At 33.2% G+C, this 16,810-nt stretch overlaps 1 long non-coding RNA gene across 2 annotated transcripts in view; it reads left to right on the top strand.

Annotated features, from left to right (window-relative positions):
* Positions 1-5,869, top strand: part of LOC307195249 — a 78,965-nt gene extending 73,096 nt beyond the window's left edge. For both annotated transcript variants that reach the window (XR_013830759.1, XR_013830760.1), the window contains exons 2-3: positions 5,434-5,506; positions 5,782-5,869. This is a non-coding gene — a long non-coding RNA (uncharacterized lncRNA). The remainder of the gene's footprint in view (positions 1-5,433; positions 5,507-5,781) is intronic.
* Positions 5,870-16,810: the final 10,941 nt, after the last annotated feature.

The raw sequence follows: 16,810 nt of genomic DNA, 5'->3' as shown, positions 1-16,810 counted from the left end.
ATTCCACCAGCAATTAATAAAGAGTTCTTGTAGCTCCACACCTCACCAGCATTTGGTGCTGTCAATGTTTTGGATTTTGACCATTCTAATAGGTGGTTAGTAGTATTTCATTAATTTTCATTTCTCTAATGGCATAGGATGTTGAACCTTTTCATATGTTATTTGACATCCATATATCTTCTTTGGTGAGTTGTCTAAGATCTTATGCCTATTTGCTCATTTTCTTATTGTTGAACTCTAAGAGTTCTTTATATATTTTCTACACCAATCCTTTATCAGATATGTCTTTGCAGATATTTTATTCCAGTCTTTGGCTTATCTTTTCATTTTCTTTGACAGATCAGATGCTTATAATGAAGTCCAGCTTATCAATTATTTATTTCATGGATCATGCCTTACTTGTTGTATCTAAAAAGTCATCTCTGTATCTAAGTTTGTCTAGATTTTCTTCTATATTATCTTCTTGAATTTTACATTTAGGTATTTATTCCATTTTGAGTTAATTTTTGTGAAGAGTGAAATGTCTTTTTCAGGATTCATTGTTTTGCATGTGGATGTCCAGTTATTCCAGTACCATTTTTGAAAAGACTAACTTTCCTTCATTTACTGACTTTTTGTAGCATACTTTTTAAAGCTCAGTTTTATTTAGGTATAATTTTTATGGCATGAATTTAATCAGTTTTAAGTATAAGATTAGATGCCTTTTGACTAATCATTACAGTGTGGAGCTACCACCGTAATCATAATAGAGACTATCTTCATCACTTGAAACAGTTACCTGAGACCTTTCTGTAGTTAATTTCATACCCCAGTCCCAGTCTATGGCAAGTAGTGATTTTATTTCTGTCACTATAGATTTGTCTTTTTGCAAATTCCATATAAAAGGAATTATACGTTATCCTCCTTGTATGTCTTTTCACTTAGAATAATTCTTTGAGATTCATTTGAGTTGAGTGAATTGATTATAGTTTGGCGCTTTTATGTATATATCTATGGGTTGACCAAAAAGTTCATTCGGGTTTTGTCATACGATGTCATGAAAAAACCAAATGAAGTTTTTGGCCAACCCAATACTCTAAATATTTGAAGACAGAACTTTCTGTGAACCTACTCATTTTCATCAACATACACCTACAGTGGAGTTTCTGCATCACATGATAAGTAAATATAAAACTGTGAGAAATGGTAATTATCTTTTTGCATTCTTAGCAACAGTGTATGAGAGTTCCTCCTCATTCTCACTCAGCCTTACTATCTTCAGACTCTTTAGTTTTAGCTATTCTGCTAGGTATGTAGAAGTATCTTACTGTGGCTTTAATTTGTATGTACCTAATGACTAATGGTGCTGGCTACCATTTTAACGTACTTTAAGTATTTTCTTCAGTAAAGTGTCCAGTAGAATATTTTACCTATTTTTACTGTTTGTTCAGTTAATAAAAGCTATTGCTTTTGTTATTGAATAATTCTTTATATATTTTGAATAGAAACCCTTTATCAGATATATGATTTGCAAAATTTTATCCCAGTCTCAGGAGTGATTTTGTATTTTCTTAACCATTTGTTTTGAAGAGAAGTTAATATTTTATGAAATCCAAATTTTATACACTATAATCATTTCATAGACCAAGGACTTTATTCTTCTTTCTTCTAGAAACTTTATAATTTGACCTCTTACATTCATTTCCATCATTCATTTTGAGTTAATTTTTGTCTGTAGTATGAGTTATGGGATGAACTTCATTCTTTTAGATATAGATATCTAATGTTTTCAGAACTTTTTCTTTTCTTTTTCTTGGTAAAGTTTACCCTTTCCTCTTTTCTCATTTTTTTTGTAAAGAATACACTTTACTTGTTGTGGAAAATAAATTGACCATATATATCTCATTTGGACTCTATAATCTGTTCCCACTTATCCATATGAGTCCCCTATACTCCAAAACCACACTGCAGGTTACTTTAAAAATATGAATTATTTCTTAGCTATTACTGCTGTATTGAATATTCTTTCTTTGTAAAGCAAACGAAAACTCAAAAAAAAAGAAAAAAACTGAACTCATATACATACATAAAGATCTGCAATGCATATTTGGAAGTGTTTAGGGAAACTACGAACTTTTTCACCATAAATGAAGAGGGAGATGAAAAATCATTTACCAGATTTTTTTTTCATTTACCAGATTTTAATGATTGAAAATATATAATCATGTAAGAACAAATGTTTGGCTCATTTGTATTTCCACCAATAGAGTTACAAAATATAAAAATCTAAATATGATGACTGTAGTGGTTCACTGTGAATATTTATATTAGATATAAAGGTGATTTTAATTTTCCAAGCTCTTCAAAATTTTAGTCATACTTCTCAAAAATAATTTGTTATAAAAGTCATTAAGATATATGATGGCTTTTTTTTCACACCAAGGAAATATAATGTCACAACATCACTAACATTGAAATTTAGTACTCTCAGATATTCCACTAAAATCCTACATGTTTCTTAAAAGTCACATCTCTGTTTAACATAAGTACAAAATTAAAGACTTGATTCAATGATTTCCATATATATTTGTCTTACAAAACCCCATAATTAACAGAAAGAGTAAAAGGAAAATGAGATACAATCCCATTTGGTATGTATTATATTATATTGGGATTCAGAAATTTTGGATTCAGGCCTTGTTTTCCCAATAACTAGCCAAGTTTTTTTTTGTATATAAACTCTAGAGCCTTAGTTTTCTCACTGGTAAATGATAAAAATTGGACCCAATATAATATCTTAGTAATTTTTTTTTCAAATAATGATCAGTACTCTAGTTTCAGCTCAGACATGTAGAGGGATAAAAAGAGGATAACTCCCACACTTATGAGAGAGTGAAAGAACAAATTGAAAATTAATTACTTTCCTTGAAACTATAAGAGACTGAGATCACAGGATAAACAACGCATCTGAAATCTAAAGACAGATCTGCAGCGAGACACAGAACCTGAGTATTTGCCTACTTGGCAAACACACCACCTATGCCACTATAACCATCTAATCCAGTGAGAAGATACAGCTAGAAATTTGTAATACATTGCTAAAAGCCAGATGGGAACACACAGTGAAGAATGTACATCGTTTTGCAAGCTTTTCCTTCAGGAATACCACAAAAAGCTCAAAAGACTATTTGGGAAAACCATGAGAAAGATTCCCTCATGGTGCTAGCTAGGGAATGGGAATAGCAACCACTATCAAATATGGCCTGGAATCCATCTCCCTAACTTCCCTATGGAAGAAAATATTTAATCTTCAGGGTGGAAGACAACAAAATTGTAGACAGAGGGCACTGGTGGGAACCCACTTCAGCTGGTGGTTGGGGAACAGAGATATCAAACAAACAAACAAACAAAACCTCTAACTCTAGAGGAAGGAATGGCAACCTACTAGAGCCAACATATATCTGGAGGAGAGGCAGGAATGTTTCCAAAGGCCATATCCCTGAGACCCATGTTCAGAATGTCAGAGAACTCTCATCTCTTCTCCCTCTACCCTGAAAGGGACAACTATCACCATAAGTGTTGAGTATGCATAGTTTTGGAATACAGCTGGGATAGTGGTAAGAGAGTCTCTTGAGGAGCAACACAGAGAGGAGAAGCAAAGTCAGACAAGGATACTCAAACTCTAGCAAATTTCCAACCATGACTAAATTTTGTCTAGGTGAAAACACACTACACAAGAAAAACTTAAAGGCCTGAAAGAGAGGCTCTCATTGCCTCCCCCACCCATATATATATATATATATATATATATATATATATATATATGTAATTTTTGACTGGCCTATCCTATACAGCATTTTCAGATGCCAACTAAATGTACGTGGCATACAAACAGACAATAAAATTCACAATCTAAAGAGGCAAAACGATTATCAGAACCATAGTTAGATGTGACACAGATTTTTAAATTTTTAGAAAGGCATTTAAAATAGCTATGATTAGTATATTAAAGACTCTAATGGAAAAGGTAGTCAACATGAAAGATTAGATTGGTGATTTTAGCAGAGAAATGGGAAATGTGGGAAATAATTAAATTGAAATTATAGAAAAATTAAAAAAAAACCACACATAAAGAAAGAAAGTTAAGTATGTGTTAGATGGACTCATCGGTAGACTGACTAGATTAGGAAAACAGCCTAGGAAAGATCCAGCCAGTTTGAAGATAGGTCAATAGAATTTCCAAAGAGAGGCAGAAAACTAAATTAAAAGGAAAAAAAAGTAGAAAAAAAAGATAGACCAAAGGATCCATGGCCTGAGGAACAATATTAATATCATGCACTCTAACATATATCTAGTTGGAACCCCAGGAATATAAGAAAGAGAGAACTGGGATGAAAATATACTTCAAGGAGTAGTGGTCAAGAACATTCTAAATTAGTGACAGATACCAAGCAAAATACCCAATTTTCTCAGAGAACAAGTGTTTAGCAAGCAACACTAAACAAATAACAAAAACCTATGTATATCACATTCAAACTGCAAATAAGAAAGATAAAAGAGAAAAATTTAAGGGCAAGTAGAAAAAAGAGACACATTGCTCAGAGATAAAGTAAGAATATATCAGACCTCTCACCTGAAAGCATGCAAACAAAAATATAATGGACTGATATTTTTAATGTGTTGAAATAAAAATTAATTTACTTTTGATGGGAATGTAAAAATGATAAAACCACATTTTCAGTTAGTCTGGAAGGTTCCTTTTCTGTTTATACTTTCTTTTTTAAAAATGTTTTATTTTGAAATAATTATATTTTAACAAGAAGTTGCAAAGATAAAGGATAGTACAGAGAGGTTCTGTGTATCTTTCATCCAGTTACCCTAAATGGTTATATCTTACCTGCTTATAGTACTATACCTGAACTAGGAAATTGACATTGGTACAATATGTGTATATAGATCTATGTCACTTTATAATGTGTAGAGTCATGTAACGATCACCAAAATCAGGATGGAAAACTGTTTCATCCACAAAGATCTCACACCCTCCTCTCCAATATCCCTAACCCCTGAAAACCACTAGTTTGTTCTCCATCTCTATATTTGTGTCATTCAAGGATGTTATATAAATATAATAGCATGCTATGTAATTTTCTGATGCAAGATTTTTTTACTCAGCATAATGCTCTTGACATCTCTCCAAATTGTTGCTTGTATCAATAGTTTTTTCTTTTAATCACTGTTTACTATTCCATGGTATGGATTTACCAGTTTGTTAAGTCATACACACATTGTAGGGTATTTAGGTTACTTTTATTTGACTATTACAAATAAAGCCGCTATGAAAAATCACATACAGTTCTTTGTGTGCATATAAGTTTTTATATCTTTAGAATAAATGCCTGGAAGTGTGATTGCTGAGTAATATGGTAAAGTATGTGCAATTTTTTCTTCCAGAGTGGCTGTACATTTTACATTCCTACCAGCCATAAATAAAGACAAAAAAATGGAAAGACACTGGAAATTTAAGGTATATAAATCACTAACAAATTGATGAGAAAAAGGAAAAACAACTCCTGCAAAATGGAAAAAACAAATGGCAAATCAGAAAAGCAAAAGAATACAAATGGCAGTTAAAAATGTGAAAATATGGTCAGCTCACTAGTAATAAGGGAATTAGTTACAAGCCAACATATAGTAAGACATTAATTCACAATAACAAATTGGCAAGAAATTTAATATTCTCATAATGGCAAATATTGGTAAAAAGAACAAGCCATTGGAACTTTTCATATTTTTTTGCAGAATTATCTTTGGGCATCACCACTTTGAGGAGCAATTTGGCACTGTCCAGTACAGTCAAAGATGCAGCTATAACACAATTCAGTGGAAGCATCTCTAGGTATGTACCCTAGAGAAACTCGTACGTGAATGCATAAGGATTTAGCAGATGCTGTTGATGCCTGGCCCATGTCCCTTTGGCCTGTCTGAGTTCACCTACTGCTTCTATAAACAGCTATTGACCTGCTACCAGACCCTAACCTTGTGTGTCTGGGTCTTCCTTCTCTATTTGAGCCCTTTCTCTGGAAACAAATGGGACCTAAATGGTGGACATGGGAGCAATCAGGAAGTGCCTGTGTGAACACTGCTGAGGGCAGCTCTCAGCATAGGGCACGGGGAGAAGGAGCTAAATGCTCCAGCCTCCTTGTACTCTGGTAGAGTAATCCTGAGACATGTTCCACACAGTCCCTAGTGGAATCACGCCCTGGTTGCTCACGGTGGTATTTATCTTGTTAAACACTACTTTATTGCCCATTTTCTCTTTCCTGTTTTCCTTTTCCTGATTCTCGTTTGTGGTGCCTGGGATACCCTCTGAAATAAATTGTCTGTCTTCAAATTCTTGGCTCAGTTGGATTTGGGAAAGGGGTACTCAAACTAAAACAGTATAAGAATGTTCATTGAAGTATGGTTTGTAATAATGAAAAATTAGAAAAAAATGAGTTTGTTTCCTCTTGTTGTTTCATACTATGGTAGCAAAAGAAATCAAGAATTTATTTTTCCATCTAGAAGAATTAAGAGTTTGTATCAATTTAATACTCTCTGAATTGGGAACATTAATTCCTAAATTTATAAGATCACCTTATATGGGGGTCAATAAAAGGAATGTCATAATTTGGTATAACTGTAGAGCACACATTCAAGTGAAATACTACGTAATGGGATTAAGTGCATGCTTGGAAATAAATACAGTTATCAAGTTCTGAGTGAGTGACCATGGGAATGTCCGTTCCCAGACAATTCCAAAAAGCCAAATAGATAGTAATTATTGTATTTTCTTTGGTGAATCGACAATTCAATTTTATTATACCTTGTACTAGTCTGCTTAGGCTGCCATAACAAAATATCACAGACTAGGTAGTTTAAACAACAGAAGTTTATTTTATCACGGTTCTGGTGATTGGAAGTCCAAGATCAAGGTGCCAGCAGGGTTATCATTTGGTGAGAGCTCTCTCCTGGGGCTGCAGACAGGTGCCTTTTTGCTTTATGTTTACCTGACCTCTTCTTTGTGTGTGCTCTGAGAGGGAGAGAGAGCAAGTGGTAGAGATAGGAGCTCTGTGCTGACTCTTCAATAAGGATACTAATCCCATCAGATAAGAGATCCACCCTTATGATCTCATTTAACTTTAATTACCTCCTTAGAGGTCCCATCCCTGGTCACAATAGAGGTTAGGGCTTCAACATATGAATTTTAGGGGACACAAACATTTAGTTCATAACATACTTTCTATTCTCAAGATTTCTTAAAATAAGTTACAAGGTACCCATCTCCCACCGATTACTAAGAGGCTTTTGAAATTATATACAAATAAATTATTTTTCAATCTTGATTTTGCTTCTAAGAAATTATTACAAACTGTAATCATATAGGATATAAGATTTGGAATAAAATTTATCCACAGTAAGTACCCAACATAAATTGCTATGTGTTCTTGGCAAGGTGCCAAAATCATACTCTATATCTAGATACAGGAAGCTGTGAATTATATTTATTTGAATATTGAAAAAAACTTCTTAATATTGTCCCATAATATATATTCTTAAAATATTCACACATTAGACCTAGATATTCCATCTGGAAAATGCTAAACATACATGTTCTCTGCCTTCACATATAATTCATCTTCATGGTAACCTAGTCCCAGAACAACTCAGGTGCCCAAACTGAACACTGTGATATGTATATCGGCTGTCAATTAATAGGTATTTTTTATATGATTTTCTCATAAAGAGAGTTAATACAGTATAGATACTTTTTCTCATTTTATGTCATGTCAGACATACTGCTGTTTCAAAATTGAAGTTGTGTGGTGGTGGTGGTTGTTTTGGTAAAAGAAAGAAGAGGAGGAAGAGCAGAATCAATTATATGATTTTATTATCCACTTCTCTCCTTTGGGCTATATTGCAGCTGCTATTGTTGAATAGTTGATATAGAGTTAAGTCTGGAGAAAAGAAATTGATATAGTATAGTAAGGAAAAATTCAATGACTATCACATTGAACATCTGTACATGGGATATCATTATTATGGCTATTACTTTATTACTTTCAGGGACTGGATTCCTGTTGGATTCAAATGTAGTTCTTCTAGATATTGTTGTTATATGATCATCTCTGACTTTCTAAGATATTTCCTATTCCTCAGGGGCATAAAGACTGGAAACTACATATCCTGACCTTTGGGGTTCAGTTATATTAAGCTGGTGAGAGGCAATCTCATGAGATTGTGTAAGAGTAGAAGCCATTGTTCTCAGGTGGTAGTGGAGGGTAAATGGGTGAGCTTTGGCAGGTGGTAGATATGTTTTTATTTTTCCCCGTAGATTTTGGGTTATCCTGTTGATAACTGTCTTCTGAGGTATGGTAGGCAACTGAAATCATGAATGACTTCCTGAGATTCCTTTACTTAAGAATTGCTTGAAAGCAGACTTTTTGACCTTCATTCCCCCACCTCCCAACAATTGTATTGGCCTCTAATTCTGTGTATTAAACCCTTTCAGATGTGAAATATTTACAGTGCCTTCAATTTTAATAACTGAATACTGACTATTTGGTAGTGTATATTTGGCATTCTCTGATGCTGATAGCAAATGCTTTTTGTTTTATTAATGGTTTTATGGTTATGTGAGGAAAATCCCAGAATTAAAAAAAAATGATTTTATTAAATTACCTAGGTACCTCATCATACCCAAAGCTCTCTTTGTTTTTCCTCATTGTTTCAAAAGATCTTCTTTAGAGATTAAAAAACTCGATGCTAATGGTTTTCATCTTCTGTAATGTCAAAAATTGAGAAATGGCAATAAAATAAAATTAATTTGTCAGTATATTATGACAAAGACTCTCACCTTGACCAAACTCTTGACTGGCTCCTTGGAGCCTGACTAGATCCAACCTTGGTCATGTCCTCAAGAGTCCAGTTTAAGCAAGAATCCTGTTAAGTGAGAAGTCACCACCCTGGATATCTGATCAAATTCTTCATCTCCTACTATCCCCAAGGGATAGCTAATCACCCTGGCCTGCCTTTAGTAATAATTGTGTTGAATCTATTAAGCCAGAATCACCACTCACCCATAAGGTTTCCAACCACTGATGCCCTTAAACTGCCCCTTGGATATAAATCCCCACTTGTCCATGTTGTATTTGGAAATGAGCCCAGTCTATCTATACTGAGGTCTCTTTTCCTCTATTGTAATAGCTCCTGAGTAAAGTCTGTTTGTTTCTGCTTTATCTGTGGTCTGGCTCTTGGTTTTCCTTAACAATTTCTTTTATATTGTTTTATTTCTTTTTAAACTTTTGTTATATTATAAAAGTCACAAATGAAATTTGTCCAAACTTAGAATAAAGAACATTGAAAAAAATGAGATAAAAATATCACCCTAGTCTTCTTAATCTTGTCAAAAGATACTAAGATAGGTTGGACCATGGAAGACTCTTTGAGATTTCCAAATAAAATAGCAAATGTCAAGTTACACTGCATCATTCCAGGAACTACAGAGGTTAGTAGATCTCATTCAAGACTAGAAAAAATCGCAATCTAGTGAACAGGTTTGTGGTTAAGATTACCTCAAAGTTGGAGGGCAAATATTTAATAAATGACAACAAAGAAACCAGATCTTGGTACAATAACATTAAAAAGTTAAATGATTTTTTTAAAAAAATACATCATTGAGAAAAAATTTATTTTGATATTTCATTTTATTCTCGTAGAATTGTTAACATTGCTGATTTTACCTAAATTATGGCAAGGATTAATTAGAGACCTGAAGCCCTGAAGGAAGTAGCTTAACTGTTTTTCCAGAATTTCCTACCTGCAAGTCCTAGAAAACTCCCAAGGGCAAGTTTCACATGTCTGGCCTCGTTTAAGACTGAAATCATTTTTAGGAGAAATTCTGAAGGGCTTAGAGGAAGCATCCAAAATTTCAATTGCTTCTCTGAAACCTTGGAATCCTGCCTGTTAATAATCTCCATGCTCTTTGCTTAGAATTTACCCACAGAATCAACTGACAGGAAACTGCCTGTCACCCTCCACCCTCCCAGCAAGACTGTGCCAAAACACTCATCAGAAACCACAATGACAAAAATAGATCCATTGACGACTATGCATTGACTAAGAAATAGATGTACAGATTCAAGCTATCTTTATTCTTTTTTCCTTGTTTTGATGATGGTGGTAAAAAGAAAGAGAAAGCTACGTAATAGCATCTGGGCAAACAGCTTGTACACTAAGTCCAGCCCTATGTAAATTAAAATATTTGAGTTCTTATAGCATCCCTAAAAAGCATGGCATTCAATACAAACACCACAGACATTCAGTACAGAACATCTCACTGCAGTCATGCTGCTGGGTAGAGCTTGCAGCAACAGAAGCAGTAAGAAAAGAAAATTCTCTTTGTACAGCTGAATGGCTGCACTAGAATTTTCAGTGTTCAGATGTAATTAGAAAACAGCTGTGAAGGAAAATCAATTGTTCCTGGTAGTCAATGGCTAATTTTCCACAATCAAAATAAAGAATGCAATATGACATGTTTGTAATGAGCAAGTAATTGTTTCTCTTTTGTTTATTGTTTTAACATTTTTCCCTTTATTTGTGGGAGCTGTCACTTGCTTGCTTCAGGACAACTTCTCCCAGTCTCTGCTTCTCCCATCCATATTTAAAAACTTGCAACTGCCAAGCAGGCTACATAGTCCAGCTCAGTTTATTCGAGATTGCCTTACTTATGATGATGATTTGTGGACTAGCAAGGAAATATTGTCCTTGCTTTTATGAATTCGCAATAAAGCTTCCATAAATGGAATTATTATTAAACACTAGCATTTATTCATGGGATTTAACTTTGATTCATTCCGCAAAGGTCTCATGTGTCAAAATGATGTAGTTCCCAGAATTCATTGACCTGCTGCTCCAAGTGTCTCTGCATTGCATAACAAAACAAAACTAAAACAACCACAGGACCCTTTTTTATATCCTTCCTCTATCATTAGCATAGACAGGAAGGGATTGCTGCAGCAGATGGATAGAAAAGTAAACCTCTATGGTGCACAATTGGAATGTAGATGGATGGGAAATGAACTTAAATGTTACAATAGATCAACGAGAGTAAATTTGTTTTATCATGCAAAAAAGTCTGGTTGAGAAATACCAGGAGGAATAACACTCCTATGCTGCTTTCAGCATTAAAAAAAGAAAAAAATACTTACATTAATTGGTGAAATTAACCTCTCTTATTATTTTCTATACTTACATTTTTTCTAGAACATTCTTTGATAGCTACTGTAGTGACAGTGGAAGAGAGTGAAATGAATAATAAATCGGGGTTGACTCAGTTGCTGTGTAATCTTGGGACCATGCCTTAATTTTAGTTTCCCTTCTATTTCTTTATAAGAGAAATATGATAATAAGTAAGTGAATATGGGCTCTTTCTTTTCCTAATAATTATGACACAAAGTACACTAGTACATTAATTAATATTTGCAATTAAAGTTCTGGAGGAAAGGCATTCCTCAACTTTTCAAAAGTGCACGTTTAGCAACCAATAGCCAATAGTGATAATTAGTTTCATAAAGTCTGTTTATGTCTATGATTGACACATAGAAAGTATAGTTGAAAGTATAGTTGAAAGTATAGCTGAAAGTATAGCTGAAAGTATAGTTGAATTTTTCCTCAGCTTTTATCTTCAGAGAGCCTGCTCCAGAATCTGGGTGGTGTTTGTTACATACCATTTACTGAGCCCGAAAAAGGCATTATGGGCCAAAGTAACAGGTTATAAAAAAGGAACTCTATGTTCTTACGAAGCAGTCTAAATTATTGACTGGGAACTCAAGTTTGAAAAACACTGGTACAATTCAAATTTTGTGGCTAATAAATATTATAAATTTTAAACTGAAATACATTTTTCAAATGGCTAAGGTACCATGTGATTTTTAAATGAAATTTTAGAAGGCACTATCCTACGTGATTATCTATCCACCTTTATACTTCATAATTTGGGGTAGAATACTTGTAATTTAATATTCAGAATCATCTAAATGAACCTTATATTTTCACTTCTTTACCTCTGCTTTTCTTTACCCTCAGCACAGAATGCTCTCTCTTCCCACTTCCCATTTTTTTTGGAAAAGCACCACAGGCAATGTCAAGAGATGTCTGATTGATTTTAAATGTATTTGTTTTAAGAGTAGAATTTCATATGTACAGTTTTAAACTTTGTGCAAGAAAACCAATGGAAATTGGATAAGAAAATGAAATAGTAGAAGAGAGCTGACACTTGTCATCCCAAGACTATAGGAAGAGGCAATGTAATTGAAAGCTATTTAGGTGTAATTATATATACATTATAGGACCAGACAACCAATTTAAGTGAAGGAGAAAGAAAATAAACAAAAGTATGATGAATTATCTACATTTCCAGGATGATAGCTATTATCATATATATATATATGTATATATATATATGTATACATATATATACCACATACTTTCTCCATGTAGCCAGAAACCTGTCACCTACCACCCTGACCATATATCTGGTAAAAAATATTTTCTCATCTGGTCACAAATACAATCATATGACAGATGCTGTGTCAATTATAGTTTATCTTTTAGAAATTTTGAAAATTGTAGAACAACATACAGAGAATGAAGACTGTAAGTTGGAGTTACCTTGTGACAACCTTAAAGGTTTCATAACATCCAACTCCTGCTGCTGAAATTCCCAGATCTTCCCTTTTCCTTGTTCTGCTCGGGAATTGTTTCATCAGCTTTTTCTTTGATTTTGTGATTAACCCAAGAACTTTTCTAAGAAGCTTTTATCACTCAGCTATCCCTTTTATTTATTCAGTTGGTTTGTGGTGCATGACACTCAAATACATTAAAGCAATAAATAAATAAAAATAATACAAAAGTTAGTATCTGAGAGTGGGTCACAGGCAACTGATCTTGAATGAAAAGTGTGGTTTTGGAATTCTTCAGACCAAGAGGGGGCAATAAGGAATGCAACACCCCATGGATGGTAATGTAATAGCCATAACTGGCACTGGTAAAATACCTAATCAAATTTTGATTTCTAAATCCTCTGAGTCTGTCTTCCCACTGACAGAATCTCGTGGAAAAGATAGCTGCTTCCATAGATAAATTTTATAGGGTGTAAGCAATGGCAAAACTGAGGAGAGAGCTAGTTGCTTCAGATACAATGGAATATTTAACATGAAGTGTAACAAGCCCAAATTCTTCCATTAAATAATGGAATGAAAATTAAGTTGGACTCTAAGCAGGGCAAAAAACCCCGAAACCAAACCAAAACAAAAACTGACTATTTTGACAATAGGAATAACAGGGATAAAAATCCATATTCAGAGATTGACTCTAAATGTTCCTGAAATTTTGCAGAGGCTGGAGTAGTACACAATTCAACCAGATTTGTTATGTAAAAACCAGGGTGTTGATTAGAATACACTATGAGTCAACTACATTGGGCATATCTTGGAATATGCAGACAATTTGGAGTGACCCCCTAACCTCTGGAATATCTTTCTTCTCCATCTGAAGAAGTTTCTATTTTATATTCTTTGCTAACAGAAGATGTGATTTTATGCTGGGAGGAGATAATTATTCTCTGAAATTCCGCATTCAGGGCCACATCTGTCATTGAAGCTTTCCTTGCTGGATTAATAAATTTACTTTCAACAAGGTCATAAAAATAGCATATGTAACTGACTTGGAAAGAAGAGTTACATATATAAGTAATTACAGGAATTTGGTACAGAATGTTATCAAAAACCTTATGGGAATTTTCTCAGTGAGTGTGAATATAATTTTCAAGCAGGTTGGATTTTTTTCTGCATATGCACTCAGCAGATAATTATCTATTATTTGCTTGGGAAACCATGTGGCTAAAACAAACTTGAAAAAAAATAATTATCTACTCTACGTTCCAATTTTTAAATTTAAAACTCTCCATGTAATACAGAGAATGCAGAGTAATGACAATGGGAAATAAAAATGTTGAATTAATTCTATCTTCTACATAACTCACCTGGTCTATATTCAATTCCTGCATCCATAGTTACATATTCTGACTTCTCTTCTGTTACATAAGTTGAAATGTTTCTGATCCTACCTAAGGCTAAATCCTCTGCAAGTACTCTGGATTCCCTTTAATCTACTCAAGGATGTTGCTCCTGCAATTCACCTTTCTCATTCCATCATCAAGCTCTCCTGTCTACTAAATCATTTTTGTAATCTATAAACTTTTACAATCTTGAAAAATTAAAAGTAAACCTCATCATGTACCCCTTCTCCCCATTCAACCCTGATTCTTAGCTTTTATTTATGGCAAATGATTAAAAAGATTGTTTTATTTATTTTTCAACTTCCTCTTCTCCCACTTTTTCTAGCACTCTCTCCAATTCGGACTTTATTTTCACCACTCAACATGAACAACTCTTGTTAAAATCACCAGTGATAACGGTATTGCCAAATTCGAAATTCAACTCTCCAATACTCATACTAGTAACTTAAAAATTATTCCCTGAAACAGGAGATTGCACACCCCTTCCTGAAATGCTTTATTCATGTGATGTCTGACATCACTCTTTCTTGGTTCATCATTCCTTCTAAACCTTTGCTGGTTTTTCATTATCGCATTGAATCTAAACTTAGGAATGCCCCAAGCTCAATTCTTGGCCATTTTCTCTCTCTACATTTATCCTCTAGCTGACTTTGTCCAGTTGTGTGATTTTACTACTATGTAAAAAGTGATGACTTCCAAATTTACATCTCAATTACTAATTTTTCTCCTGAAATTCAGCTTCTTACAGTCAGATAATGTTTCCTTGGATGCCTAGTAGGTTTATTTAATGTTACCGTGTACAAAATCAAATCGTCTATTTCTTTTCCTATGTCTCTAAATATTTTCTGAAGAGTTCAATGTTCTCATTGTTATACACTATTCCAATGTATAATTATACCACATTTGTATACCCACCTACTATTTGACTTTGTTCCAGGTTGGGGATCTTATAAATAGTGCTAGTATGAACACTTTTTGCACATATTTGGAAATTATATGTGCTTTTATTCTAGGTATATATCTAAAAGTGAAATTGGAGGGAATGTATGAGATCAACTTTAGTAGATAAAAGCCAAAAGATTTCTGAAGTGGTGTGCAAATATACACAGCCATCAGCAGTGTATGAGGTCTTCATCTAAGGCAAATTATGACCAATACTTGGTGCTTTGTCTTTTTTATTTTGCTTTTATGTTTGCTGATTAGTAGTGCTTCGTTGTCATTTTATGTACATTTCTTTCATCACTACTGAATTTGGGCATCTTTATGTGTGTCCATTTGCCATTTGGTACCCTTTATTTTAAGTGCCTGTATCAGACTTTTTCCAAGTTCTATAGGATTGACAGGTTTTTTTGTACAGGTTAGTTAAATATTCTGGATACAAGTTCTTTATTAGAATTGTGTATTGCAAACATTTTCTCTCAGTCTATGGCTTTTTGTCCTTAAAGTCATAAATATGGTCAAAATTATGTTTTTTTCTTTATTGTTATTGATATTTATGTCCTTTTTATCAAATATTTCATACTATAAAGTCAAAATATGATTCACCTATACTTTCATCTAATAGCTTTACTGTTTTAACTTTTATATTAAGATTTCCAATCCATTTAGAACTAATTTTTTGTGTATAGCTTGAGAATGGGGTTAATACTAATTTCTTTTGATTAGGATTATACAGACTATATATATCAATTTAAGAAGAGTGGAAATATTAAAATTTATTGTCTTCAAATCCATGAACATTTACCCGTCCTTTTGAGTCTTTTGTAATTTCTGTATTTATATCATCAGTTCATCTTTCATTAAATTTATTACTAGATATTTAATGACTGACAAGCCCATTATAAATTGGTTCATTTTAAAATTTTAGTTTCTTTTTGTTTATTGCTGGTATAGCTAATTCATGTAAATTGGCCTTCTATCTAACAACTTGCTAAGTACACTTATTTATACTGATAATTTGTAAATTTTTAGTAATGTCTATGTTTACTACCATATCCTTTGTGAAAAGTTAATTTTATTTCTTTCTTCCCAAATTTTATACATTTTATTTATTTTTATTGCCTTATTGTACTAATAAGGATTGTACAATGGTACCAGAAAATGGTGATAGGGAGTATTCTGCTGCATTTCTGAGCTCAGGGTAATGCTTAAAATTCTCATTATTAAGTATAATGTTTGAAATAGGTTTTCTGTTGTTATGTTTAAATAGAATTTTAAAAAATCCTTCTATTGCCTGATTTCTAAGAGTTTTAAAATGAATTCATGTTGAATTTTATGAAACCCTTTTTTGTGTAGCTATTCAGATGATAAAATGACTTAAATTTATATTTTAAATAAAAAGAGTTGCATTGATTGAATTTCAATTTTTATGCAACTCTTTTGTTCTTGGAATACAAGCAAATGGTATTTTCTTTTTATAGGTAACTGGATTTGATTTGCTAATATTTGTTTAAGATTCTTGCATTTATAGGGATATTTGCCTTTGAGTTCCTCTTTTTAGCATTTTTAATGATATTTGAGCAACAAATGTATCCAGTTTCAAACGATAACTTGGGAAGTGCTTTCTTCTTTCCTAATCTCAGAAGTTTATTTAAGATTGCTGTTACTTCCACCTTTAAATATGGAAGCATTCTCCAATAAAACTAAGTGGTTTTGTGGATCGCATTCTGGGACATTTAAAAGATTCAATTTCTTTGATAAATAATGCCTCTT

Source organism: Stenella coeruleoalba, assembly GCF_951394435.1.
Source record: "Stenella coeruleoalba genome assembly, chromosome: 12".
NCBI classification, from domain to species: domain Eukaryota; kingdom Metazoa; phylum Chordata; class Mammalia; order Artiodactyla; family Delphinidae; genus Stenella; species Stenella coeruleoalba.
The sequence above is the reverse complement of the archived record's forward strand: the minus strand, read 5'-3'. Positions and strand labels throughout refer to the sequence as shown.